We start from the raw sequence: 23694 nt of genomic DNA, 5'->3' as shown, positions 1-23694 counted from the left end.
AGGCGCTCAGCCCTAAAGATCTCCGGGTCCACACGCTGCTCGCTCGTCCTACCACGCTGAATGAAGCACTGGAGCTGGCTGTTGAGCGGGAGATGCTGAACAGGGATTTTGGTGAGACTGAGGGATCACCTGTCGTTAGGGCTCTGACAACACTCAGCATAGGGTCTAGGGCCCCGGAGGAACCGCAGGAGGCGATCCAAGCTGCTGCCCTGCAGGTGAGAGCTCCAGACGCACGTTCACGGCGCCGCACACAGAACTGTTGGGGGTGTGGACAGACCGGACATCTGCTCAGGGACTGCCCCAGGGTTGCCGCGGCGCAGGGAAACGGCAGGGGGCCCGTGTAAGTGGGAACGCACGGGCCCGGACTACCCCTGCACTGTCACCACCTCCACCAAGCCAAGTCATCGCTGTGGGCTGGACTCAAGTAGGGGACTTTTGCCATGTTCCGGTGACTGTAGGAGGTACATCGTGTACAGCCCTGGTGGACACGGGATCTAATGCGACGCTTGTGCGACCAGACATTGTTCCTGTGGGGGTTCCTGTGGAGGCTACGACCGTGCGCTTGAAGACAGTAACCGGTGACCTGGCCCCAATTAAAGGGAGGTGTGTGATCCAGTTTAAGGTTGGGGACCTAACTATTCCTTTTGCTGCATGGGTTGCTGAAGTACAGGACGCCTGCATCCTCGGCCTGGACTTCCTACGCGCTGTGGGTGGCATCCTGGACTTGGGGACCGGCTCGCTAACGTTTCCAGGGGGGCATGGGGTACAGTTAACTCCCCTTCCAGAGCACTTGAGGACAGCTGCACCGGCAGCCAACACTGCAGATACCACCATGCAGCTGCCAGCTGAGTTCCCAGTTGCAGAGGGAGAAGAGGAGCGGGTCGCTGCTGTGAGGTGCATCTGGGCTAAAAACTGTGAGGGGCTAACTCAACAACAGCAGGATAAACTGTGGCAGGTGCTGCTGGAATTTAGAGACATTTTCGCCCTCAAAGATGGGGAGGTGGGGTTGACGCACATGGTGGAACACTTTATAGACACTGGGGATGCTTGACCCGTTAAGGTGCGACCAAGACGCCTCCCCCTGGCCCGACAGGAAGCTGCTGACAGAGAACTGGAAGAGATGCTGAACGCAGGGATTATTGAGCCTTCTGATAGTCCATGGGCCTCCGCGGTGGTGATGGTCCCCAAAAAGAACAGTACGCGGATGCGGTTTTGTGTGGACTACAGACCCCTTAACAAGGTCACTAGAAAGGACTCCTACCCCCTCCCCAGAATTGATGAGTCCCTCGACTTGGTGGCGGGGTCCTCTTGGTTCTCCACTTTAGACCTACGGAGTGGGTACTGGCAGGTCCCGCTGTCGCCAGAGTCCAAGCCAAAGACAGCTTTCTGCATCAATAGGGGGTTGTGGCAATTCAGGGTCCTGAGTTTTGGTCTCTGTAATGCTCCAGCCACCTTCGTGAGACTGATGGACAGTGTGCTGGCTGGGGTCCCACGTCAACAGTGCCTTGTCTACTTGGACGACCTCCTCGTCCACGGGAGATCGTTTGAAGAGGCCCTGGACTCCCTGCGACAGGTGCTGGGTAGGGTGGCAGCTGCAGGCTTGAAGCTGCACCCTGACAAGTGTCACTTCCTGCGGAGAGAGGTAGAGTTCCTGGGTCACAAACTGGGCCAAGAGGGCATCGGCATGCTGGAGGAGAAGATAAGTGCCATCAGAGACTGGCCCACCCCCGCAGACCAGACCCAACTGAAGAGCTTCCTGGGTCTGGCTTCTTATTACAGGAGGTTCGTGCGGGGGTTTTCGTCCATCGCGGCGCCACTCTTTCGCCTACTGCAGAAGGACTGTGTGTTCAGCTGGAGCCCAGAGTGCCAGCAGGCGTTTGACACCCTCCGGAGAGCCTTGACTGAGTCCCCTGTTCTAGTACCACCTGACCCCGCCCTGCCTTTCGTCCTGGACACGGACGCCAGTAATGTTGGACTGGGAGCCGTGCTGTCGCAGGTGGGACCGGACGGAGAGAAGGTGGTGGCGTACTTCAGCCGGATACTCAACAAAAGTGAGCGGCGTTACTGCGTCACACGGCGGGAGCTCCTAGCTGTTGTGACGGCTGTGAGACATTTTAAATATTACCTGTGTGGGGCACCCTTTGTTGTCCGGACTGATCACGCTGCCCTGCAGTGGCTCATGTCTTTCAGAGAGCCAGAGGGGCAGGTGGCCCGCTGGCTAGAAGAACTGCAGACCTTCGACTTCACTGTGGCGCACAGGGCAGGTGCACAACACTCAAATGCGGACGCGCTGTCCCGCCGCCCGTGTGCTACAGAGGGCTGTCGCTACTGCGAGAAGCGAGAGGAGAGGGAAAATGAGCTCACACAGCCTGAAAACCCAGCCCAGCTCTCATGCAGAATGCTGCAAGTGGTGGACACGCCAGAATGGAGGACACAGCAGGAGAACGACCCCGATCTACAGCCGGTGTTACAGTGGCTCGAGGTCGGACAGAGGCCACCATGGAGTGACATCACGGGGCTCTCCATCGCTGCTAAGGGTCTGTGGGCTAAGTTTGAGACACTTCGGCTGAAAGAAGGCGTGCTGCAGCGGGCGTGGCGGGACCCTTCCATGGGGGAGGAGAGGTGGCAAGTTGTGGTTCCAAGAGCGCTGAGGACAGTTGTACTGGAGAGTTGCCATGGGGGTGCAGGTGCAGGACACTTCGGTGTTACTAAGACCCTCCGCCGTCTGCGCCAGAGTTACTACTGGGGCCTGCAGCGAAGGGATGTGGAGGACTTCTGCCGCAGCTGCGACGCCTGCTCCTTTCACAAAGGGCCCCTGGACCAGTCACGTGCACAGCTCCAGCAACAACCAGCAGGCGCACCGATGGAAAGGGTTGCTGTGGACATCATGGGCCCTTTTCCCTGCTCGGATCGGGGGAACCGCTATGTCTTAGCAGCAATGGACTATTTCACCAAGTGGCCAGAAGCTTATGCCATTCCAGATCAGGAGGCGGAGACGGTGGCGGACGCCTTGGTGGAGGGGATGTTCAGCCGGTTTGGCACTGCAGGTACCATACACAGTGACCAGGGCAGAAATTTCGAGTCTCGTGTGTTTGCTGCCATGTGCGAACGCCTGGACATGCACAAAACCCGCACCACCCCACTGCATCCCCAGAGCGATGGCCTTGTGGAGCGATTTAATCGGACCCTGGGCCAGCAGCTAGCCATCCTGACGGCCGAGCACCAGCGTGACTGGGACGTCCACCTGCCCCTCATCCTGCTGGCCTACCGCTCTGCTGTACAGGACTCCACCGCCTGCACGCCTGCACTGCTGATGCTGGGCAGAGAGCTGCGGACACCTGCGGAGCTTGCCTTTGGGGTACCACCGGAGACACCAGATGCAGCACCGGGGCCGGACTACGCCAGGAAATTGCAGGTCCGGATGGAGACGGCGCACATCTTTGCCAGAGACCAGCTAGCAAAGGCAGGTATGCGTCAAAAGCCGAACTATGATGTCACCACAAAAGGGAGGCATTTTAGCACTGGTGAACTGGTGTGGGTTTACAGCCCAAAAAGAAAAAAGGACGGTGCCCCAAGTTGGACAGTAAATGGGTGGGGCCCTGCAGAGTGTTAGAGAGGGTGGGGGAAGTGGTCTACCGTGTGCAGTTACCACCTAGAGGCAGAAGAGTGGTCCTGCATAGAGACAGACTGGCACCATACAGAGGACATTCTCTTCCTGCCTTTTCAGAAGGACGGCCTCCGCCCCCTCCTGCTCCGGTGGTCATGAGCCCACAGAATGAACCGTCTTTCTCCCTGGGTAGCCCAACTCCCCAGTCTAGGGGGTTCCCTGACCCCTCTGCCAGTCCTAGACGGCCTAGGAGGCCGCGTCAGTTACCCCCACGCTTCAGGGACTTTATTGTTCCCTCGGGGACGAGGAACTAACTGTTGGGGGGGCTGTGTAACAATCCTGAAAGGCATGTGTTAGTTGCATTTTCAATGTGTGTGTTGACAAAACTGTTACTGTTCCTTTAAGGTTTTTTACGAGTGATTCCATGTGTTTTGCGCATGCGCGAAGTCTGTTGTTGTGGTCAGGAACTTATGGAAGTGTGTTCATGTTCTGGAGGCGTGGGTTGCGGCCGAAACATCAACCCGTGTTCATGACTGAATAAAGAGTCGTCTTGTTAAAAGAGATACGTCTGCTGCCTACTGTGTGTGCGCCGACGTTACAGTATCTTGACTGTGTCTATCATATCTCACTTATTATATTATTATCTGTGTGTTAGTCCAAGTTTAAGAATTTTGATTCAGTCCAGTTTCATGTATTGTAAAGTATCAGTTTGAGTAGTAATGTAGGGTTAACTATGAGCATCCAGTTTAACTTGTTTGACTGCAAAGTCAGAAAACCCTTGTGGTCACTTTGTCAATAAAGACACAGCTGCCCACGACAGCTGAATGGAAGGCGCTGCTGGGATTTGAACCCAGGATCTCCTGTTTACTAGACAGGCACTTTGACCAGCTAAGCCACAGCACCTCCTTTTCACATAACTTGTTTAGTTTAAAATGCCATTTATTCCTGCAGCAAATAAGCATTTTGAATGGATCTTAACTATGTCTATTATATCTCTGGTTCTGATTGAATGTAAACATGCAGGAGTAAGTCGATTCCAAGTCCTACTATCTCTGTGTTAGTCCAAGTTTGAGAACTTTGATTCAATCCAGTTTCATGTATTGTAAAGTATCAGTTTGAGTAGTAATGTAGGGTTAACTATTAGCATCTAGTTTGACTGTTTGACTGCAAAGTCAGAAAACCCTTGTGATCACTTTGTCACTAAAGACACAGCTGCCCTCTATGGCTGAATGCAAGGCGCTGCTGGGATTTGAACCCAGGATCTCCTGTTTACTAGACAGGCACTTTGACCAGCTAAGCCACAGCACCTCCTTTTCACATAACTTGTTTAGTTTAAAATGCCATTTATTCCTGCAGCAAATCAGCATTTTGAATGGATCTTAACTATGTCTATTATATCTCTGGTTCTGATTGAATGTAAACATGCAGGAGTAAGTCGATTCCAAGTCCTACTATCTCTGTGTTAGTCCAAGTTTGAGAACTTTGATTCAATCCAGTTTCATGTATTGTAAAGTATCAGTTTGAGTAGTAATGTAGGGTTAACTATGAGCATCTAGTTTGACTGTTTGACTGCAAAGTCAGAAAACCCTTGTGATCACTTTGTCACTAAAGACACAGCTGCCCTCTATGGCTGAATGCAAGGTGCTGCTGGGATTTGAACCCAGGATCTCCTGTTTACAAGACAGGTACTTTGACCAGCTTTGACCACCTCCTTTTCACGTAACTTGTTTAGTTTAAAATGCCATTTATTCCTGCAGCAAATCAGCATTTTGAATGGATCTTAACTATGTCTATTATATCTCTGGTTCTGATTGAATGTAAACATGCAGGAGTAAGTCGATTCCAAGTCCTATTATCTCTGTGTTAGTCCAAGTTTGACAACTTTGATTCAATCATGTTTCATGTATTGTAAAGTGTCAGTTTGAGTAGTAATGTCGGGTTAACAATGAGCATCCAGTTTGACTTGTTTGAGTGCAAAGTCAGAAAAACCTTCTGTTCATGTCGTCACTAAAGACACAGCTGCCCTCTACACTGAATTCAAGGCGCTGCTGGGATTTGAACCCAGGATCTTCTGTTTACTAGACAGGCACTTTGAGCAGCTAAGCCACAGCACCTCCTTTTCACATAACTTGTTTAGTTTAAAATGCCATTTATTCCTGCAGCAAATCAGCATTTTGAATGGTTCTTAACTATGTCTATTATATCTCTGGTTCTGATTGAATGTAAACATGCAGGAGTAAGTCGATTCCAAGTCCTATTATCTCTGTGTTAGTCCGAGTTTGAGAACTTTGATTTGTGGTCACTTTGTCACTAAAGACACAGCTGTCATCTACGGCTGAATACAAGGCACTGCTGGGATTTGAGCCCAGGATCTCCTGTTTACGAGACAGGTACTTTGACCAGCTAAGCCACAGCGCCTCCTCTAAACATAGCTTGGTTGACTTGTTTAGTTTAAAATGCCATTTATTCCTGCAGCAAATTAGCCTTTTTTTAATGTATCTTGACTGTGTCTATCATATCTCACTTATTATATTATTATCTGTGTGTTAGTCCAAGTTTAAGAATTTTGATTCAGTCCAGTTTCATGTATTGTAAAGTATCAGTTTGAGTAGTAATGTAGGGTTAACTATGAGCATCCAGTTTGACTGTTTGACTGCAAAGTCAGAAAACCCTTGTGGTCACTTTGTCACTAAAGACACAGCTGCCCACGACAGCTGAATGGAAGGCGCTGCTGGGATTTGAACCCAGGATCTCCTGTTTACTAGACAGGCACTTTGACCAGCTAAGCCACAGCACCTCCTTTTCACCTAATTTGTTTAGTTTAAAATGCCATTTATTCCTGCAGCAAATCAGCATTTTGAATGGATCTTAACTATGTCTATTATATGTCTGGTTCTGATTGAATGTAAACATGCAGGAGTAAGTCGATTCCAAGTCCTACTATCTCTGTGTTAGTCCAAGTTTGAGAACTTTGATTCAATCCAGTTTCATGTGTTGTAAAGTATCAGTTTGAGTAGTAATGTAGGGTTAACTATGAGCATCTAGTTTGACTGTTTGACTGCAAAGTCAGAAAACCCTTGTGATCACTTTGTCACTAAAGACACAGCTGCCCTCTATGGCTGAATGCAAGGCGCTGCTGGGATTTGAACCCAGGATCTCCTGTTTACAAGACAGGCACTTTGACCAGCTAAGCCACAGCACCTCCTGTTCACATAACTTGTTTAGTTTAAAATGCCATTTATTCCTGCAGCAAATCAGCATTTTGAATGGATCTTAACTATGTCTATTATATCTCTGGTTCTGATTGAATGTAAACATGCAGGAGTAAGTCGATTCCAAGTCCTACTATCTCTGTGTTAGTCCAAGTTTGAGAACTTTGATTCAACCCAGTTTCATGTATTGTAAAGTATCAGTTTGAGTAGTAATGTAGGGTTAACTATGAGCATCTAGTTTGACTGTTTGACTGCAAAGTCAGAAAACCCTTGTGATCACTTTGTCACTAAAGACACAGCTGCCCTCTATGGCTGAATGCAAGGTGCTGCTGGGATTTGAACCCAGGATCTCCTGTTTACTAGACAGGCACTTTGACCAGCTAAGCCACAGCACCTCCTTTTCACGTAACTTGTTTAGTTTAAAATGCCATTTATTCCTGCAGCAAATCAGCATTTTGAATGGATCTTAACTATGTCTATTATATCTCTGGTTCTGATTGAATGTAAACATGCAGGAGTAAGTCGATTCCAAGTCCTACTATCTCTGTGTTAGTCCAAGTTTGAGAACTTTGATTCAATCCAGTTTCATGTATTGTAAAGTATCAGTTTGAGTAGTAATGTAGGGTTAACTATGAGCATCTAGTTTGACTGTTTGACTGCAAAGTCAGAAAACCCTTGTGATCACTTTGTCACTAAAGACACAGCTGCCCTCTATGGCTGAATGCAAGGTGCTGCTGGGATTTGAACCCAGGATCTCCTGTTTACAAGACAGGCACTTTGACCAGCTAAGCCACAGCACCTCCTGTTCATATAACTTGTTTAGTTTAAAATGCCATTTATTCCTGCAGCAAATCAGCATTTTGAATGGATCTTAACTATGTCTATTATATCTCTGGTTCTGATTGAATGTAAACATGCAGGAGTAAGTCGATTCCAAGTCCTACTATCTCTGTGTTAGTCCAAGTTTGAGAACTTTGATTCAATCCAGTTTCATGTATTGTAAAGTATCAGTTTGAGTAGTAATGTAGGGTTAACTATGAGCATCTAGTTTGACTGTTTGACTGCAAAGTCAGAAAACCCTTGTGATCACTTTGTCACTAAAGACACAGCTGCCCTCTATGGCTGAATGCAAGGTGCTGCTGGGATTTGAACCCAGGATCTCCTGTTTACATGACAGGTACTTTGACCAGCTTTGACCACCTCCTTTTCACGTAACTTGTTTAGTTTAAAATGCCATTTATTCCTGCAGCAAATCAGCATTTTGAATGGATCTTAACTATGTCTATTATATCTCTGGTTCTGATTGAATGTAAACATGCAGGAGTAAGTCGATTCCAAGTCCTATTATCTCTGTGTTAGTCCAAGTTTGACAACTTTGATTCAATCATGTTTCATGTATTGTAAAGTGTCAGTTTGAGTAGTAATGTCGGGTTAACTATGAGCATCCAGTTTGACTTGTTTGAGTGCAAAGTCAGAAAAACCTTCTGTTCATGTCGTCACTAAAGACACAGCTGCCCTCTACACTGAATTCAAGGCGCTGCTGGGATTTGAACCCAGGATCTCCTGTTTACTAGACAGGCACTTTGAGCAGCTAAGCCACAGCACCTCCTTTTCACATAACTTGTTTAGTTTAAAATGCCATTTATTCCTGCAGCAAATCAGCATTTTGAATGGTTCTTAACTATGTCTATTATATCTCTGGTTCTGATTGAATGTAAACATGCAGGAGTAAGTCGATTCCAAGTCCTATTATCTCTGTGTTAGTCCGAGTTTGAGAACTTTGATTTGTGGTCACTTTGTCACTAAAGACACAGCTGTCATCTACGGCTGAATACAAGGCACTGCTGGGATTTGAGCCCAGGATCTCCTGTTTACGAGACAGGTACTTTGACCAGCTAAGCCACAGCGCCTCCTCTAAACATAGCTTGGTTGACTTGTTTAGTTTAAAATGCCATTTATTCCTGCAGCAAATTAGCCTTTTTTTAATGTATCTTGACTGTGTCTATCATATCTCACTTATTATATTATTATCTGTGTGTTAGTCCAAGTTTAAGAATTTTGATTCAGTCCAGTTTCATGTATTGTAAAGTATCAGTTTGAGTAGTAATGTAGGGTTAACTATGAGCATCCAGTTTGACTGTTTGACTGCAAAGTCAGAAAACCCTTGTGGTCACTTTGTCACTAAAGACACAGCTGCCCTCTATGGCTGAATGCAAGGTGCTGCTGGGATTTGAACCCAGGATCTCCTGTTTACAAGACAGGTACTTTGACCAGCTTTGACCACCTCCTTTTCACGTAACTTGTTTAGTTTAAAATGCCATTTATTCCTGCAGCAAATCAGCATTTTGAATGGATCTTAACTATGTCTATTATATCTCTGGTTCTGATTGAATGTAAAAATGCAGGAGTAAGTCGATTCCAAGTCCTACTATCTCTGTGTTAGTCCAAGTTTGAGAACTTTGATTCAATCCAGTTTCATGTGTTGTAAAGTATCAGTTTGAGTAGTAATGTAGGGTTAACTATGAGCATCTAGTTTGACTGTTTGACTGCAAAGTCAGAAAACCCTTGTGATCACTTTGTCACTAAAGACACAGCTGCCCTCTATGGCTGAATGCAAGGTGCTGCTGGGATTTGAACCCAGGATCTCCTGTTTACAAGACAGGCACTTTGACCAGCTAAGCCACAGCACCTCCTGTTCAGATAACTTGTTTAGTTTAAAATGCCATTTATTCCTGCAGCAAATCAGCATTTTGAATGGATCTTAACTATGTCTATTATATCTCTGGTTCTGATTGAATGTAAACATGCAGGAGTAAGTCGATTCCAAGTCCTACTATCTCTGTGTTAGTCCAAGTTTGAGAACTTTGATTCAATCCAGTTTCATGTATTGTAAAGTATCAGTTTGACTAGTAATGTAGGGTTAACTATGAGCATCTAGTTTGACTGTTTGACTGCAAAGTCAGAAAACCCTTGTGATCACTTTGTCACTAAAGACACAGCTGCCCTCTATGGCTGAATGAAAGGCGCTGCTGGGATTTGAACCCAGGATCTCCTGTTTACTAGACAGGCACTTTGACCAGCTAAGACACAGCACCTCCTTTTCACATAACTTGTTTAGTTTAAAATGCCATTTATTCCTGCAGCAAATCAGCATTTTGAATGGTTCTTAACTATGTCTATTATATGTCTGGTTCTGATTGAATGTAAACATGCAGGAGTAAGTCGATTCCAAGTCCTATTATCTCTGTGTTAGTCGAAGTATGAGAATTTTGATTCAGTGCAGTTTCATGTATTGTAAAGTATCAGTTTGAGTAGTAATGTAGGGTTAACTATGAGCATCTAGTTTGACTGTTTGACTGCAAAGTCAGAAAACCCTTGTGATCACTTTGTCACTAAAGACACAGCTGCCCTCTATGGCTGAATGCAAGGTGCTGCTGGGATTTGAACCCAGGATCTCCTGTTTACAAGACAGGCACTTTGACCAGCTAAGCCACAGCACCTCCTGTTCATATAACTTGTTTAGTTTAAAATGCCATTTATTCCTGCAGCAAATCAGCATTTTGAATGGATCTTAACTATGTCTATTATATCTCTGGTTCTGATTGAATGTAAACATGCAGGAGTAAGTCGATTCCAAGTCCTACTATCTCTGTGTTAGTCCAAGTTTGAGAACTTTGATTCAATCCAGTTTCATGTATTGTAAAGTATCAGTTTGAGTAGTAATGTAGGGTTAACTATGAGCATCTAGTTTGACTGTTTGACTGCAAAGTCAGAAAACCCTTGTGATCACTTTGTCACTAAAGACACAGCTGCCCTCTATGGCTGAATGCAAGGTGCTGCTGGGATTTGAACCCAGGATCTCCTGTTTACAAGACAGGTACTTTGACCAGCTTTGACCACCTCCTTTTCACGTAACTTGTTTAGTTTAAAATGCCATTTATTCCTGCAGCAAATCAGCATTTTGAATGGATCTTAACTATGTCTATTATATCTCTGGTTCTGATTGAATGTAAACATGCAGGAGTAAGTCGATTCCAAGTCCTATTATCTCTGTGTTAGTCCAAGTTTGACAACTTTGATTCAATCATGTTTCATGTATTGTAAAGTGTCAGTTTGAGTAGTAATGTCGGGTTAACTATGAGCATCCAGTTTGACTTGTTTGAGTGCAAAGTCAGAAAAACCTTCTGTTCATGTCGTCACTAAAGACACAGCTGCCCTCTACACTGAATTCAAGGCGCTGCTGGGATTTGAACCCAGGATCTCCTGTTTACTAGACAGGCACTTTGAGCAGCTAAGCCACAGCACCTCCTTTTCACATAACTTGTTTAGTTTAAAATGCCATTTATTCCTGCAGCAAATCAGCATTTTGAATGGTTCTTAACTATGTCTATTATATCTCTGGTTCTGATTGAATGTAAACATGCAGGAGTAAGTCGATTCCAAGTCCTATTATCTCTGTGTTAGTCCGAGTTTGAGAACTTTGATTTGTGGTCACTTTGTCACTAAAGACACAGCTGTCATCTACGGCTGAATACAAGGCACTGCTGGGATTTGAGCCCAGGATCTCCTGTTTACGAGACAGGTACTTTGACCAGCTAAGCCACAGCGCCTCCTCTAAACATAGCTTGGTTGACTTGTTTAGTTTAAAATGCCATTTATTCCTGCAGCAAATTAGCCTTTTTTTAATGTATCTTGACTGTGTCTATCATATCTCACTTATTATATTATTATCTGTGTGTTAGTCCAAGTTTAAGAATTTTGATTCAGTCCAGTTTCATGTATTGTAAAGTATCAGTTTGAGTAGTAATGTAGGGTTAACTATGAGCATCCAGTTTGACTGCAAAGTCAGAAAACCCTTGTGGTCACTTTGTCACTAAAGACACAGCTGCCCACGACAGCTGAATGGAAGGCGCTGCTGGGATTTGAACCCAGGATCTCCTGTTTACTAGACAGGCACTTTGACCAGCTAAGCCACAGCACCTCCTCTTCACCTAATTTGTTTAGTTTAAAATGCCATTTATTCCTGCAGCAAATCAGCATTTTGAATGGATCTTAACTATGTCTATTATATGTCTGGTTCTGATTGAATGTAAACATGCAGGAGTAAGTCGATTCCAAGTCCTATTATCTCTGTGTTAGTCCAAGTTTGAGAACTTTGATTCAATCCAGTTTCATGTGTTGTACAGTATCAGTTTGAGTAGTAATGTAGGGTTAACTATGAGCATCTAGTTTGACTGTTTGACTGCAAAGTCAGAAAACCCTTGTGATCACTTTGTCACTAAAGACACAGCTGCCCTCTATGGCTGAATGCAAGGTGCTGCTGGGATTTGAACCCAGGATCTCCTGTTTACTAGACAGGCACTTTGACCAGCTAAGCCACAGCACCTCCTTTTCACATAACTTGTTTAGTTTATAATGCCATTTATTCCTGCAGCAAATCAGCATTTTGAATGGTTCTTAACTATGTCTATTATATCTCTGGTTCTGATTGAATGTAAACATGCAGGAGTAAGTCGATTCCAAGTCCTACTATCTCTGTGTTAGTCCAAGTTTGAGAGCTTTGATTCAATCCAGTTTCATGTATTGTAAAGTATCAGTTTGAGTAGTAATGTAGGGTTAACTATGAGCATCTAGTTTGACTGTTTGACTGCAAAGTCAGAAAACCCTTGTGATCACTTTGTCACTAAAGACACAGCTGCCCTCTATGGCTGAATGCAAGGTGCTGCTGGGATTTGAACCTAGGATCTCCTGTTTACAAGACAGGCACTTTGACCAGCTAAGCCACAGCACCTCCTGTTCACATAACTTGTTTAGTTTAAAATGCCATTTATTCCTGCAGCAAATCAGCATTTTGAATGGATCTTAACTATGTCTATTATATCTCTGGTTCTGATTGAATGTAAACATGCAGGAGTAAGTCGATTCCAAGTCCTACTATCTCCGTGTTAGTCCAAGTTTGAGAACTTTGATTCAATCCAGTTTCATGTATTGTAAAGTATCAGTTTGAGTAGTAATGTAGGGTTAACTATGAGCATCTAGTTTGACTGTTTGACTGCAAAGTCAGAAAACCCTTGTGATCACTTTGTCACTAAAGACACAGCTGCCCTCTATGGCTGAATGCAAGGTGCTGCTGGGATTTGAACCCAGGATCTCCTGTTTACAAGACAGGTACTTTGACCAGCTTTGACCACCTCCTTTTCACGTAACTTGTTTAGTTTAAAATGCCATTTATTCCTGCAGCAAATCAGCATTTTGAATGGATCTTAACTATGTCTATTATATCTCTGGTTCTGATTGAATGTAAACATGCAGGAGTAAGTCGATTCCAAGTCCTATTATCTCTGTGTTAGTCCAAGTTTGACAACTTTGATTCAATCATGTTTCATGTATTGTAAAGTGTCAGTTTGAGTAGTAATGTCGGGTTAACTATGAGCATCCAGTTTGACTTGTTTGAGTGCAAAGTCAGAAAAACCTTCTGTTCATGTCGTCACTAAAGACACAGCTGCCCTCTACACTGAATTCAAGGCGCTGCTGGGATTTGAACCCAGGATCTCCTGTTTACTAGACAGGTACTTTGAGCAGCTAAGCCACAGCACCTCCTTTTCACATAACTTGTTTAGTTTAAAATGCCATTTATTCCTGCAGCAAATCAGCATTTTGAATGGTTCTTAACTATGTCTATTATATCTCTGGTTCTGATTGAATGTAAACATGCAGGAGTAAGTCGATTCCAAGTCCTATTATCTCTGTGTTAGTCCGAGTTTGAGAACTTTGATTTGTGGTCATTTTGTCACTAAAGACACAGCTGTCATCTACGGCTGAATACAAGGCACTGCTGGGATTTGAGCCCAGGATCTCCTGTTTACGAGACAGGTACTTTGACCAGCTAAGCCACAGCGCCTCCTCTAAACATAGCTTGGTTGACTTGTTTAGTTTAAAATGCAATTTATTCCTGCAGCAAATTAGCCTTTTTTTAATGTATCTTGACTGTGTCTATCATATCTCACTTATTATATTATTATCTGTGTGTTAGTCCAAGTTTAAGAATTTTGATTCAGTCCAGTTTCATGTATTGTAAAGTATCAGTTTGAGTAGTAATGTAGGGTTAACTATGAGCATCCAGTTTGACTGTTTGACTGCAAAGTCAGAAAACCCTTGTGGTCACTTTGTCACTAAAGACACAGCTGCCCACGACAGCTGAATGGAAGGCGCTCCTGGGATTTGAACCCAGGATCTCCTGTTTACTAGACAGGCACTTTGACCAGCTAAGCCACAGCACCTCCTTTTCACCTAATTTGTTTAGTTTAAAATGCCATTTATTCCTGCAGCAAATCAGCATTTTGAATGGATCTTAACTATGTATATTATATGTCTGGTTCTGATTGAATGTAAACATGCAGGAGTAAGTCGATTCCAAGTCCTACTATCTCTGTGTTAGTCCAAGTTTGAGAACTTTGATTCAATCCAGTTTCATGTGTTGTAAAGTATCAGTTTGAGTAGTAATGTAGGGTTAACTATGAGCATCTAGTTTGACTGTTTGACTGCAAAGTCAGAAAACCCTTGTGATCACTTTGTCACTAAAGACACAGCTGCCCTCTATGGCTGAATGCAAGGTGCTGCTGGGATTTGAACCCAGGATCTCCTGTTTACAAGACAGGCACTTTGACCAGCTAAGCCACAGCACCTCCTGTTCAGATAACTTGTTTAGTTTAAAATGCCATTTATTCCTGCAGCAAATCAGCATTTTGAATGGATCTTAACTATGTCTATTATATCTCTGGTTCTGATTGAATGTAAACATGCAGGAGTAAGTCGATTCCAAGTCCTACTATCTCTGTGTTAGTCCAAGTTTGAGAACTTTGATTCAATCCAGTTTCATGTATTGTAAAGTATCAGTTTGACTAGTAATGTAGGGTTAACTATGAGCATCTAGTTTGACTGTTTGACTGCAAAGTCAGAAAACCCTTGTGATCACTTTGTCACTAAAGACACAGCTGCCCTCTATGGCTGAATGAAAGGCGCTGCTGGGATTTGAACCCAGGATCTCCTGTTTACTAGACAGGCACTTCGACCAGCTAAGACACAGCACCTCCTTTTCACATAACTTGTTTAGTTTAAAATGCCATTTATTCCTGCAGCAAATCAGCATTTTGAATGGTTCTTAACTATGTCTATTATATGTCTGGTTCTGATTGAATGTAAACATGCAGGAGTAAGTCGATTCCAAGTCCTATTATCTCTGTGTTAGTCGAAGTATGAGAATTTTGATTCAGTGCAGTTTCATGTATTGTAAAGTATCAGTTTGAGTAGTAATGTAGGGTTAACTATGAGCATCCAGTTTGACTGCAAAGTCAGAAAACCTTTGTGGTCACTTTGTCACTAAAGACACAGCTGTCATCTACGGCTGAATACCAGGCACTGCTGGGATTTGAGCCCAGGATCTCCTGTTTACGAGACAGGCACTTTGACCAGCTAAGCCACAGCGCCTCCTCTAAACATAGCTTGGTTGACTTGTTAGGGTTCGAGCAACAAGGTTGCAAGAAACCTATTGAAACTGAAAGGATTATTATTAGGGTTCGAGCAACAAGGTTGCAAGAAACCTATTGAAACTGGAAGGATTATTATTAGGGTTCGAGCAACAAGGTTGCAAGAAACCTATTGAAACTGGAAGGATTATTATTATTATTATTCTTATTATTCCCCCAAATGAATTGCCTTTTTGAGGCCTTTCCCATACCCCAAAACTCACAGATTTTTGTGACCGCATCAATCCTGGTGTAAATTTACGTCTGAAAAAGGTTCGGGGAATGTGCGTCAAAAATTGAATGTGGGAGGGGCCAATAAGTGCGGCGCCACCTGTCCAAATTCACCATGACCAACACAATTATCGCACATTCACGAAATTCGGTACACATGTGTAGAAGGTCGGGATGAAGAAAAAATTACATTATGACCATGATCCAAACCCAACAGGAAATCCGCCATCTTGGGTTGATTGGCGATTTTTTGGCGATTTTGGCGAATTCGCAGCAATGGTATTTGAACTAACTCCTCCTAGAGTTTTCGTGCGATCACCTTCAAACTTGGTGAGGTCCCTGTGGACCAGTTGAGGAGCTCACGGTATCAAAAGTTTTTTCAAATGTCGCACGGCGCACGAGATAGGGGGCGGCAAAGTTCGTGATGATTCTGATGTTTCGCATCAGAAAAAAAAAACTCTTATAACTTTGCGATGGAAGGTCCGATCCGAACCAAACTTGCTATGATTGATGATGGGCCATGGCTGAAGGCGTCTATGAAAAAACGGTGAAGTTTGAAAACAGCGCCTCCTTGTGGTGAAAGAAAATACACAAAAAAAAAGTTTTTTTACGATTTCGGGAATAACTTTTACACAGATAATCGTACCGCACTCAAAATTGGTGACAACAGTCAAAACACATGGTAGATGATGCGTGATCAATATGATGACAAATCGTTTAACGGTGTTGCCATGGCAACGACGCAAAGTCGGATTTTTGGGACAAAAAATCAAACTGCTACAACTTCGTGAATCCTGGTCCGATCTGAACCAAACTTGCTAGGATTGATGATAGTCCGGCCCTAAAGACGTCTATATGAAAATATTAAATTTCGAAAACAGCGCCCCCTGGTGACAGTAGACAATATGACAGCTTGTATTTCAATTATCTCCTCCTAGAGCTTTTGTGCGATCACCTTCAAACTTGGTGAGATCAATGTGGACGAGTTGAGCATCAAAAGTTATCAAAAGCTTCTTAAAATATTGTATGGTGTAGGAGATAGGGGGCGCCAAAATTGGAGATAATAATAATTTTTCACAACAGACAATGAAACTCTTATAACTTTGCGATGGAAGGTCTGATCCCAACCAAACTTGCTATAGTTGATGATGGTCAGTTGCTGAAGACGACTATGTTGCTGAAACGGTACATTTTGAAAACAGCGCCTCCTGGTGGTGGTAGAAAATTCTAAAAAAACAAACTGTTACAACTTTGCCAATCCTGGTCCAATCTGAACCAAACTTGCAAGGATTGATGACAGTCCGGCCCTGAACACGTCTATATGAAAATATTCATTTTCAAATACAGCGCCCCCTGGTGACAGCAGACAGAATTACATTTATAGTTTTTGATGCTGCTCCAACAGGGATTGTTGTATCCACTTGAAACTTAGTATGTGAGACCCCAGACCCTTCCTCAACATGTCCGTAAAAGGTCACCTCCCTACAGGAAGTGGAACGCCCGAAACAGGAAGTAAAGTCTTACATTGTCCGATTGACACGAAACTAGATATGTGAGTTACTGGACCTTCCCTGAACATGTTTACGGAGACGCCGTTGACCGAACAGGAAGTCGGCCATTTTAAACAGGAAGTGCCCTCTAACTTTGCCGTACATTGTCCGATCTGCACAAAACCTTATATGTGACACCAGGGACCTGTCCTGAGCATGTCCGTAAAAGGTCACCTCCCTACAGGAAGTGGAACGCCCGAAACAGGAAGTAAAGTCTTACATTGTCCGATCTGAACAAAACTTGATATGTAAGACAAGGGAACATCCCTGAACACGTTTACGGAGACGAACAGGAAGTTGGCCATTTTAAACAGGAAGTGCCCTCTAACTTTGCCGTACGTTGTCCGATTTACACGAAACCTTTTATGTGACACCAGGGACCTGTCCTGAGCATGTCTGCAAGAGATGACCTCCTAACAGGAAGTGGAATGTCCGAAACAGGAAGTAAACTCTAAGATTATCCGATCTGCACAAAACTTGATATGTAAGACAAGGGAACTTCCCTGAACACGTTTACGGAGACGAACAGGAAGTTGGCCATTTTAAACAGGAAGTGCCCTCTAACTTTGCCGTACGTTGTCTGATTTGCACGAAAAATTTTATGTGACACCAGGGACCTGTCCTGAGCATGTCTGCAAGAGATGACCTCCCAACAGGAAGTGGAATGCCCTAAACAGGAAGTAAACTCCAAGATTATCCAATCTGCACAAAACTTGATATGTAAGACAAGGGAAGTTCCCTGAACACGTTTACGGACACGCACTTGACCGAACAGAAAGTCTGCCATTTTAAACAGGAAGTGCCCTATAACTTTGCCATACGTTGCCCGATCCCCCACGAAATTTGGAACGACATGCGCGGGGACGCCGCTGAAAATAACTAGTACTGAAAATAACTAGTACTGAAAATAACTAGTACCGCGCGCGGTGAATGAACGGGTGAGAGCGCGAGGCACGCGGGGAGCCGTGGCACACGGCGACCCGCGTGGGTCGGCTCGAACCCGTTCAGAACCGCGCGCGGTACTAGTTATTTTTATTATTATTATTCTTATTATTCCTTAAAGTAAATTGCCTTTTTGAGGCCTTTCCCATACCCCAAAACTCACAGATTTTTGTGACCGCATCAATCGTGGTGTAAATTTACGTCTGAAAAAGGTTCGGGGAATGTGCGTCGAAAATTGAATGTGGGAGGGGCCAATAAGTGCGGCGCCACCTGTCCAAATTCACCATGACCAACACAATTATCGCACATGCCCGAAATTCGGTACACATGTGTAGTGGGTCAGGATGAAGAAAAAATTACATTATGACCATGATCCAAACCCAACAGGAAATCCGCCATCTTGGGTTGATTGGCCATTTTTTGGCGATTTTGGCGAATTCGCAGCAATGGTATTTGAACTAACTCCTCCTAGAGTTTTCGTGCGATCTCCTTCAAACTTGGTGAGGTCCCTGTGGACCAGTTGAGGAGCTCACGGTATCAAATGTTTTTTCAAATGTCGCACGGCGCACGAGATAGGGGGCGGCAAAGTTCGTGATGATTCTGATGTTTCGCATCAGAAAAAAAAAACTCTTATAACTTTGCGATGGAAGGTCCGATCCGAACCAAACTTGCTATGATTGATGATGGGCCATGGCTGAAGACGTCTATGAAAAAACGGTGAAGTTTGAAAACAGCGCCTCCTTGTGGTGAAAGAAAATACACAAAAAAAAAGTTTTTTTACTATTTCGGGAATAACTTTTACACAGATAATCGTACCGCACTCAAAATTGGTGACAACAGTCAAAACACATGGTAGATGATGCGTGATCAATATGACGACAAATCGTTTAACGGTGTTGCCATGGCAACGACGCAAAGTCGGATTTTTGGGACAAAATATCAAACTGCTACAACTTCGTGAATCCTGGTCCGATCTGAACCAAACTTGCTAGGATTGATGATAGTCCGGCCCTAAAGACGTCTATATGAAAATATTAAATTTCGAAAAAAGCGCCCCCTGTTGACAGTAGACAATATGACAGCTTGTATTTCAATTATCTCCTCCTAGAGCTTTTGTGCGATCACCTTCAAACTTGGTGAGATCAATGTGGACGAGTTGAGCATCAAAAGTTATCAAAAGCTTTTTAAAATATTGTATGGCGTACGAGATAGGGGGCGCCAAAATTGGAGATAATAATAATTTTTCATAACAGACAATGAAACTCTTATAACTTTGCGATGGAAGGTCTGATCCCAACCAAACTTGCTATAATTGATGATGGTTAGTTGCTGAAACGGTACATTTTGAAAACAGCGCCTCCTGGTGGTGGTAGAAAATTCTAAAAAAACAAACTGTTACAACTTTGCCAATCCTGGTCCGATCTGAACCAAACTTGCAAGGATTGATGACAGTCCGGCCCTGAACACGTCTATATGAAAATATTCATTTTCAAATACAGCGCCCCCTGGTGACAGCAGACAGAATTACATTTATAGTTTTTGATGCTGCTCCAACAGGGATTGTTGTATCCACTTGAAACTTAGTATGTGGGACCCCAGACCCTTCCTCAACATGTCCGTAAAAGGTCACCTCCCTACAGGAAGTGGAACGCCCGAAACAGGAAGTAAAGTCTTACATTGTCCGATTGACACGAAACTAGATATGTGAGTTACTGGACCTTCCCTGAACATGTTTACGGAGACGCCGTTGACCGAACAGGAAGTCGGCCATTTTTAACAGGAAGTGCCCTCTAACTTTGCCGTACATTGTCCGATCTGCACAAAACCTTATATGTGACACCAGGGACCTGTCCTGAGCATGTCCGTAAAAGGTCACCTCCCTACAGGAAGTGGAACGCCCGAAACAGGAAGTAAAGTCTTACATTGTCCGATCTGAACAAAACTTGATATGTAAGACAAGGGAACTTCCCTGAACACGTTTACGGAGACGAACAGGAAGTCGCCATTTTAAACAGGAAGTGCCTTCTAACTTTGCCGTACGTTGTCCGATCTGCACAAAACCTTATATGTGACACCAGGAACCTGTCCTGAGCATGTCCGTAAAACGTCACCTCCCTACAGGAAGTGGAACGCCCGAAACAGGAAGTAAAGTCTTACATTGTCCGATTGACACAAAACTAGATATGTGAGTTACGGGACCGTCCCTGAACATGTTTCCAGAGACAAACAGGAAGTTGGCCATTTTAAACAGGAAGTGCCCTCTAACTTTGCCGTACGTTGTCCGATTTGCACGAAAGCTTATATGTGACACCAGGGACCTGTCCTGAGCATGTCTGCAAAAGATGACCTCCCAACAGGAAGTGGAATGCCCGAAACAGGAAGTAAACTCTAAGATTGTCCGATCTGAACAAAACTTGATATGTAAGACAAGGGAACTTCCCTGAACTCATTAACGGACGCGCATTTGACCGAACAGGAAGTCAGCCATTTTAAACAGGAAGTGCCCTATAACTTTGCCATACGTTGCCCGATCCCCCCGAAATTTGGATCGACATGCGTGGGGACGCCGCTGAAAATAACTAGTACTGAAAATAACTAGTACTGAAAATAACTAGTACCGCGCGCGGTGAATGAACGGGTGAGAGCGCGAGGCACGCGGGGAGCCGTGGCACACGGCGACCCGCGTGGGTCGGCTCGAACCCGTTCAGAACCGCGCGCGGTACTAGTTATTCTTATTATTCCCCCAAATGAATTGCCTTTTTGAGGCCTTTCCCATACCCCAAAACTCACCAATTTTTGTGACCGCATCAATCCTGGTGTAAATTTACGTCTGAAAAAGGTTCGGGGAATGTGCGTCGAAAATTGAATGTGGGAGGGGCCAATAAGTGCGGCGCCACCTGTCCAAATTCACCATGACCAACACAAATATCGCACATGCACGAAATTCGGTACTCATGTGTAGTGGGTCAGGATGAAGAAAAAATTACATTATGACCATGATCCAAACCCAACAGGAAATCCGCCATCTTGGGTTGATTGGCGATTTTTTGGCGATTTTGGCGAATTCGCAGCAATGGTATTTGAACTAACTCCTCCTAGAGTTTTCGTGCGATCACCTTCAAACTTGGTGAGGTCCCTGTGGACCAGTTGAGGAGCTCACGGTATCAAAAGTTTATTCAAATGTCGCATGGCGCACGAGATAGGGGGCGGCAAAGTTCGTGATGATTCTGATGTTTCGCATCAGAAAAACAAAACTCTTATAACTTTGCGATGGAAGGTCCGATCCGAACCAAACTTGCTACCATTGATGATGGGCCATGGCTGAAGACGTCTATGAAAAAACGGTGAAGTTTGAAAACAGCGCCTCCTTGTGGTGAAAGAAAATACACAAAAAAAAAGTTTTTTTACGATTTCGGGAATAACTTTTACACAGATAATCGTACCGCACTCAAAATTGGTGACAACAGTCAAAACACATGGTAGATAATGCGTGATCAATATGACGACAAATCGTTTAACGGTGTTGCCATGGCAACGACGCAAAGTCGTATTTTTTCGACAAAAAATCTAACTGCTACAACTTCGCGAATCCTGGTCCGATCTGAACCAAACTTGCTAGGATTGATGATAGTCCGGCCCTTAAGACGTCTATATGAAAATATTCAATTTCGAAAACAGCGCCCCCTGGTGACAGCAGACAATATGACAGCTGGTATTTTAATTATCTCCTCCTAGAGCTTTTGTGCGATCACCTTTAAACTTGGTGAGATCAATGTGGACGAGTTGAGCATCAAAAGTTATCAAAAGCTTTTTAAAATATTGTATGGCGTACGAGATAGGGGGCGCCAAAATTGGAGATAATAATAATTTTTCTCAACAGACAATGAAACTCTTATAACTTCGCGATGGAAGGTCTGATCCCAACCAAACTTGCTATAGTTGATGATGGTTAGTTGCTGAAGACGACTATGTTGCTGAAACGGTACATTTTGAAAACAGCGCCTCCTGGTGGTGGTAGAAAATTCTAAAAAAACAAACTGTTACAACTTTGCCAATCCTGGTCCGATCTGAACCAAACTTGCTGGGATTGATGACAGTCCGGCCCTGAACACGTCTATATTAAAATATTCATTTTCAAATACAGCGCCCCCTGGTGACAGCAGACAGAATTACATTTATAGTTTTTGATGCTGCTCCAACAGGGATTGTTGTATCCACTTGAAACTTAGTATGTGGGACCCCAGACCCTTCCTCAACATGTCCGTAAAAGGTCACCTCCCTACAGGAAGTGGAACGCCCGAAACAGGAAGTAAAGTCTTACATTGTCCGATTGACACGAAACTGGATATGTGAGTTACTGGACCTTCCCTGAATATGTTTACAGAGACGCCGTTGACCGAACAGGAAGTCGGCCATTTTAAACAGGAAGTGCCCTCTAACTTTGCCGTACGTTGTCCGATCTGCACAAAACCTTATATGTGACACCAGGGACCTGTCCTGAGCATGTCCGTAAAAGGTCACCTCCCTACAGGAAGTGGAACGCCCGAAACAGGAAGTAAAGTCTTACATTGTCCGATTGACACAAAACTTGATATGTAAGACAAGGGAACTTCCCTGAACACGTTTACGGACGCGCATTTGACCGAACAGGAAGTCGGCCATTTTAAACAGGAAGTGCCCTATAACTTTGCCATACATTGCCTGATCCCCCCCGAAATTTGGATCGACATGCGCGGGGACGCCGCTGAAAATAACTAGCATTGAAAATAACTAGTACTGAAAATAACTAGTACCGCGCGCGGTGAATGAACGGGTGAGAGCGCGAGGCACGCGGGGAGCCGTGGCACACGGCGACCCGCGTGGGTCGGCTCGAACCCGTTCAGAACCGCGCGCGGTACTAGTTATTAGGGTTCGAGCAACAAGGTTGCAAGAAACCTATTGAAACTGGAAGGATTATTATTATTATTCTTATTATTCCTTAAAGTAAATCGCGTTTTTGAGGCCTTTCCCATACCCCAAAACTCACAGATTTTTGTGACCGCATCAATCCTGGTGTAAATTTACGTCTGAAAAAGGTTCGGGGAATGTGCGTCGAAAATTGAATGTGGGAGGGGCCAAAACGTGCGAAGCGACCTGTCAAAATTCACCATGACCAACACAATTATCGCACATGCACGAAAATCGGTACACATGTGTAGTGGGTCAGGATGAAGAAAAAATTACATTATGACCATGATCCAAACCCAACAGGAAATCCGCCATCTTGGGTTGATTGGCCATTTTTTGGCGATTTTGGCGAATTCGCAGCAATGGTATTTGAACTAACTCCTCCTAGAGTTTTCGTGCGATCACCTTCAAACTTGGTGAGGTCCCTGTGGACCAGTTGAGGAGCTCACGGTATCAAAAGTTTTTTCAAATGTCGCACGGCGCACGAGATAGGGGGCGGCAAAGTTCGTGATGATTCTGATGTTTCGCATCAGAAAAACAAAACTCTTATAACTTTGCGATGGAAGGTCCGATCCGAACCAAACTTGCTACCATTGATGATGGGCCATGGCTGAAGACGTCTATGAAAAAACGGTGAAGTTTGAAAACAGCGCCTCCTTGTGGTGAAAGAAAATACACAA

At 44.3% G+C, this 23694-nt stretch overlaps 24 non-coding genes across 24 annotated transcripts; all 24 read right to left on the bottom strand.

The window, feature by feature from the left end:
* Positions 1-4436: 4436 nt before the first annotated feature.
* Positions 4437-4510, bottom strand: trnat-agu (transfer RNA threonine (anticodon AGU)). Its single transcript has one exon. It is a non-coding gene; the product is annotated as a tRNA-Thr (tRNA).
* Positions 4511-4841: 331 nt separating this feature from the next.
* Positions 4842-4915, bottom strand: trnat-agu (transfer RNA threonine (anticodon AGU)). Its single transcript has one exon. It is a non-coding gene; the product is annotated as a tRNA-Thr (tRNA).
* Positions 4916-5647: 732 nt separating this feature from the next.
* On the bottom strand, positions 5648-5721 carry trnat-agu (transfer RNA threonine (anticodon AGU)). Its single transcript has one exon. It is a non-coding gene; the product is annotated as a tRNA-Thr (tRNA).
* Positions 5722-5951: 230 nt separating this feature from the next.
* On the bottom strand, positions 5952-6025 carry trnat-cgu (transfer RNA threonine (anticodon CGU)). The gene has a single exon. It is a non-coding gene; the product is annotated as a tRNA-Thr (tRNA).
* Positions 6026-6330: 305 nt separating this feature from the next.
* trnat-agu (transfer RNA threonine (anticodon AGU)) lies at positions 6331-6404 on the bottom strand. Its single transcript has one exon. It is a non-coding gene; the product is annotated as a tRNA-Thr (tRNA).
* A 331-nt stretch (positions 6405-6735) lies between these two features.
* trnat-ugu (transfer RNA threonine (anticodon UGU)) lies at positions 6736-6809 on the bottom strand. Its single transcript has one exon. It is a non-coding gene; the product is annotated as a tRNA-Thr (tRNA).
* A 331-nt stretch (positions 6810-7140) lies between these two features.
* trnat-agu (transfer RNA threonine (anticodon AGU)) lies at positions 7141-7214 on the bottom strand. Its single transcript has one exon. It is a non-coding gene; the product is annotated as a tRNA-Thr (tRNA).
* Positions 7215-7545: 331 nt separating this feature from the next.
* trnat-ugu (transfer RNA threonine (anticodon UGU)) lies at positions 7546-7619 on the bottom strand. The gene has a single exon. It is a non-coding gene; the product is annotated as a tRNA-Thr (tRNA).
* Positions 7620-8351: 732 nt separating this feature from the next.
* On the bottom strand, positions 8352-8425 carry trnat-agu (transfer RNA threonine (anticodon AGU)). Its single transcript has one exon. It is a non-coding gene; the product is annotated as a tRNA-Thr (tRNA).
* A 230-nt stretch (positions 8426-8655) lies between these two features.
* Positions 8656-8729, bottom strand: trnat-cgu (transfer RNA threonine (anticodon CGU)). Its single transcript has one exon. It is a non-coding gene; the product is annotated as a tRNA-Thr (tRNA).
* A 706-nt stretch (positions 8730-9435) lies between these two features.
* trnat-ugu (transfer RNA threonine (anticodon UGU)) lies at positions 9436-9509 on the bottom strand. Its single transcript has one exon. It is a non-coding gene; the product is annotated as a tRNA-Thr (tRNA).
* Positions 9510-9840: 331 nt separating this feature from the next.
* Positions 9841-9914, bottom strand: trnat-agu (transfer RNA threonine (anticodon AGU)). Its single transcript has one exon. It is a non-coding gene; the product is annotated as a tRNA-Thr (tRNA).
* A 331-nt stretch (positions 9915-10245) lies between these two features.
* Positions 10246-10319, bottom strand: trnat-ugu (transfer RNA threonine (anticodon UGU)). Its single transcript has one exon. It is a non-coding gene; the product is annotated as a tRNA-Thr (tRNA).
* Positions 10320-11051: 732 nt separating this feature from the next.
* On the bottom strand, positions 11052-11125 carry trnat-agu (transfer RNA threonine (anticodon AGU)). The gene has a single exon. It is a non-coding gene; the product is annotated as a tRNA-Thr (tRNA).
* Positions 11126-11355: 230 nt separating this feature from the next.
* trnat-cgu (transfer RNA threonine (anticodon CGU)) lies at positions 11356-11429 on the bottom strand. The gene has a single exon. It is a non-coding gene; the product is annotated as a tRNA-Thr (tRNA).
* Positions 11430-11726: 297 nt separating this feature from the next.
* trnat-agu (transfer RNA threonine (anticodon AGU)) lies at positions 11727-11800 on the bottom strand. Its single transcript has one exon. It is a non-coding gene; the product is annotated as a tRNA-Thr (tRNA).
* Positions 11801-12131: 331 nt separating this feature from the next.
* Positions 12132-12205, bottom strand: trnat-agu (transfer RNA threonine (anticodon AGU)). Its single transcript has one exon. It is a non-coding gene; the product is annotated as a tRNA-Thr (tRNA).
* Positions 12206-12536: 331 nt separating this feature from the next.
* On the bottom strand, positions 12537-12610 carry trnat-ugu (transfer RNA threonine (anticodon UGU)). Its single transcript has one exon. It is a non-coding gene; the product is annotated as a tRNA-Thr (tRNA).
* Positions 12611-13342: 732 nt separating this feature from the next.
* On the bottom strand, positions 13343-13416 carry trnat-agu (transfer RNA threonine (anticodon AGU)). The gene has a single exon. It is a non-coding gene; the product is annotated as a tRNA-Thr (tRNA).
* Positions 13417-13646: 230 nt separating this feature from the next.
* On the bottom strand, positions 13647-13720 carry trnat-cgu (transfer RNA threonine (anticodon CGU)). The gene has a single exon. It is a non-coding gene; the product is annotated as a tRNA-Thr (tRNA).
* A 305-nt stretch (positions 13721-14025) lies between these two features.
* trnat-agu (transfer RNA threonine (anticodon AGU)) lies at positions 14026-14099 on the bottom strand. The gene has a single exon. It is a non-coding gene; the product is annotated as a tRNA-Thr (tRNA).
* A 331-nt stretch (positions 14100-14430) lies between these two features.
* Positions 14431-14504, bottom strand: trnat-ugu (transfer RNA threonine (anticodon UGU)). Its single transcript has one exon. It is a non-coding gene; the product is annotated as a tRNA-Thr (tRNA).
* A 331-nt stretch (positions 14505-14835) lies between these two features.
* trnat-agu (transfer RNA threonine (anticodon AGU)) lies at positions 14836-14909 on the bottom strand. Its single transcript has one exon. It is a non-coding gene; the product is annotated as a tRNA-Thr (tRNA).
* Positions 14910-15232: 323 nt separating this feature from the next.
* trnat-cgu (transfer RNA threonine (anticodon CGU)) lies at positions 15233-15306 on the bottom strand. The gene has a single exon. It is a non-coding gene; the product is annotated as a tRNA-Thr (tRNA).
* Positions 15307-23694: the final 8388 nt, after the last annotated feature.

This window comes from Solea solea, chromosome 21 (assembly GCF_958295425.1).
Source record: "Solea solea chromosome 21, fSolSol10.1, whole genome shotgun sequence".
In the NCBI taxonomy this organism is placed as follows: Eukaryota; Metazoa; Chordata; class Actinopteri; order Pleuronectiformes; family Soleidae; genus Solea; species Solea solea.
The sequence above is the reverse complement of the archived record's forward strand: the minus strand, read 5'-3'. Positions and strand labels throughout refer to the sequence as shown.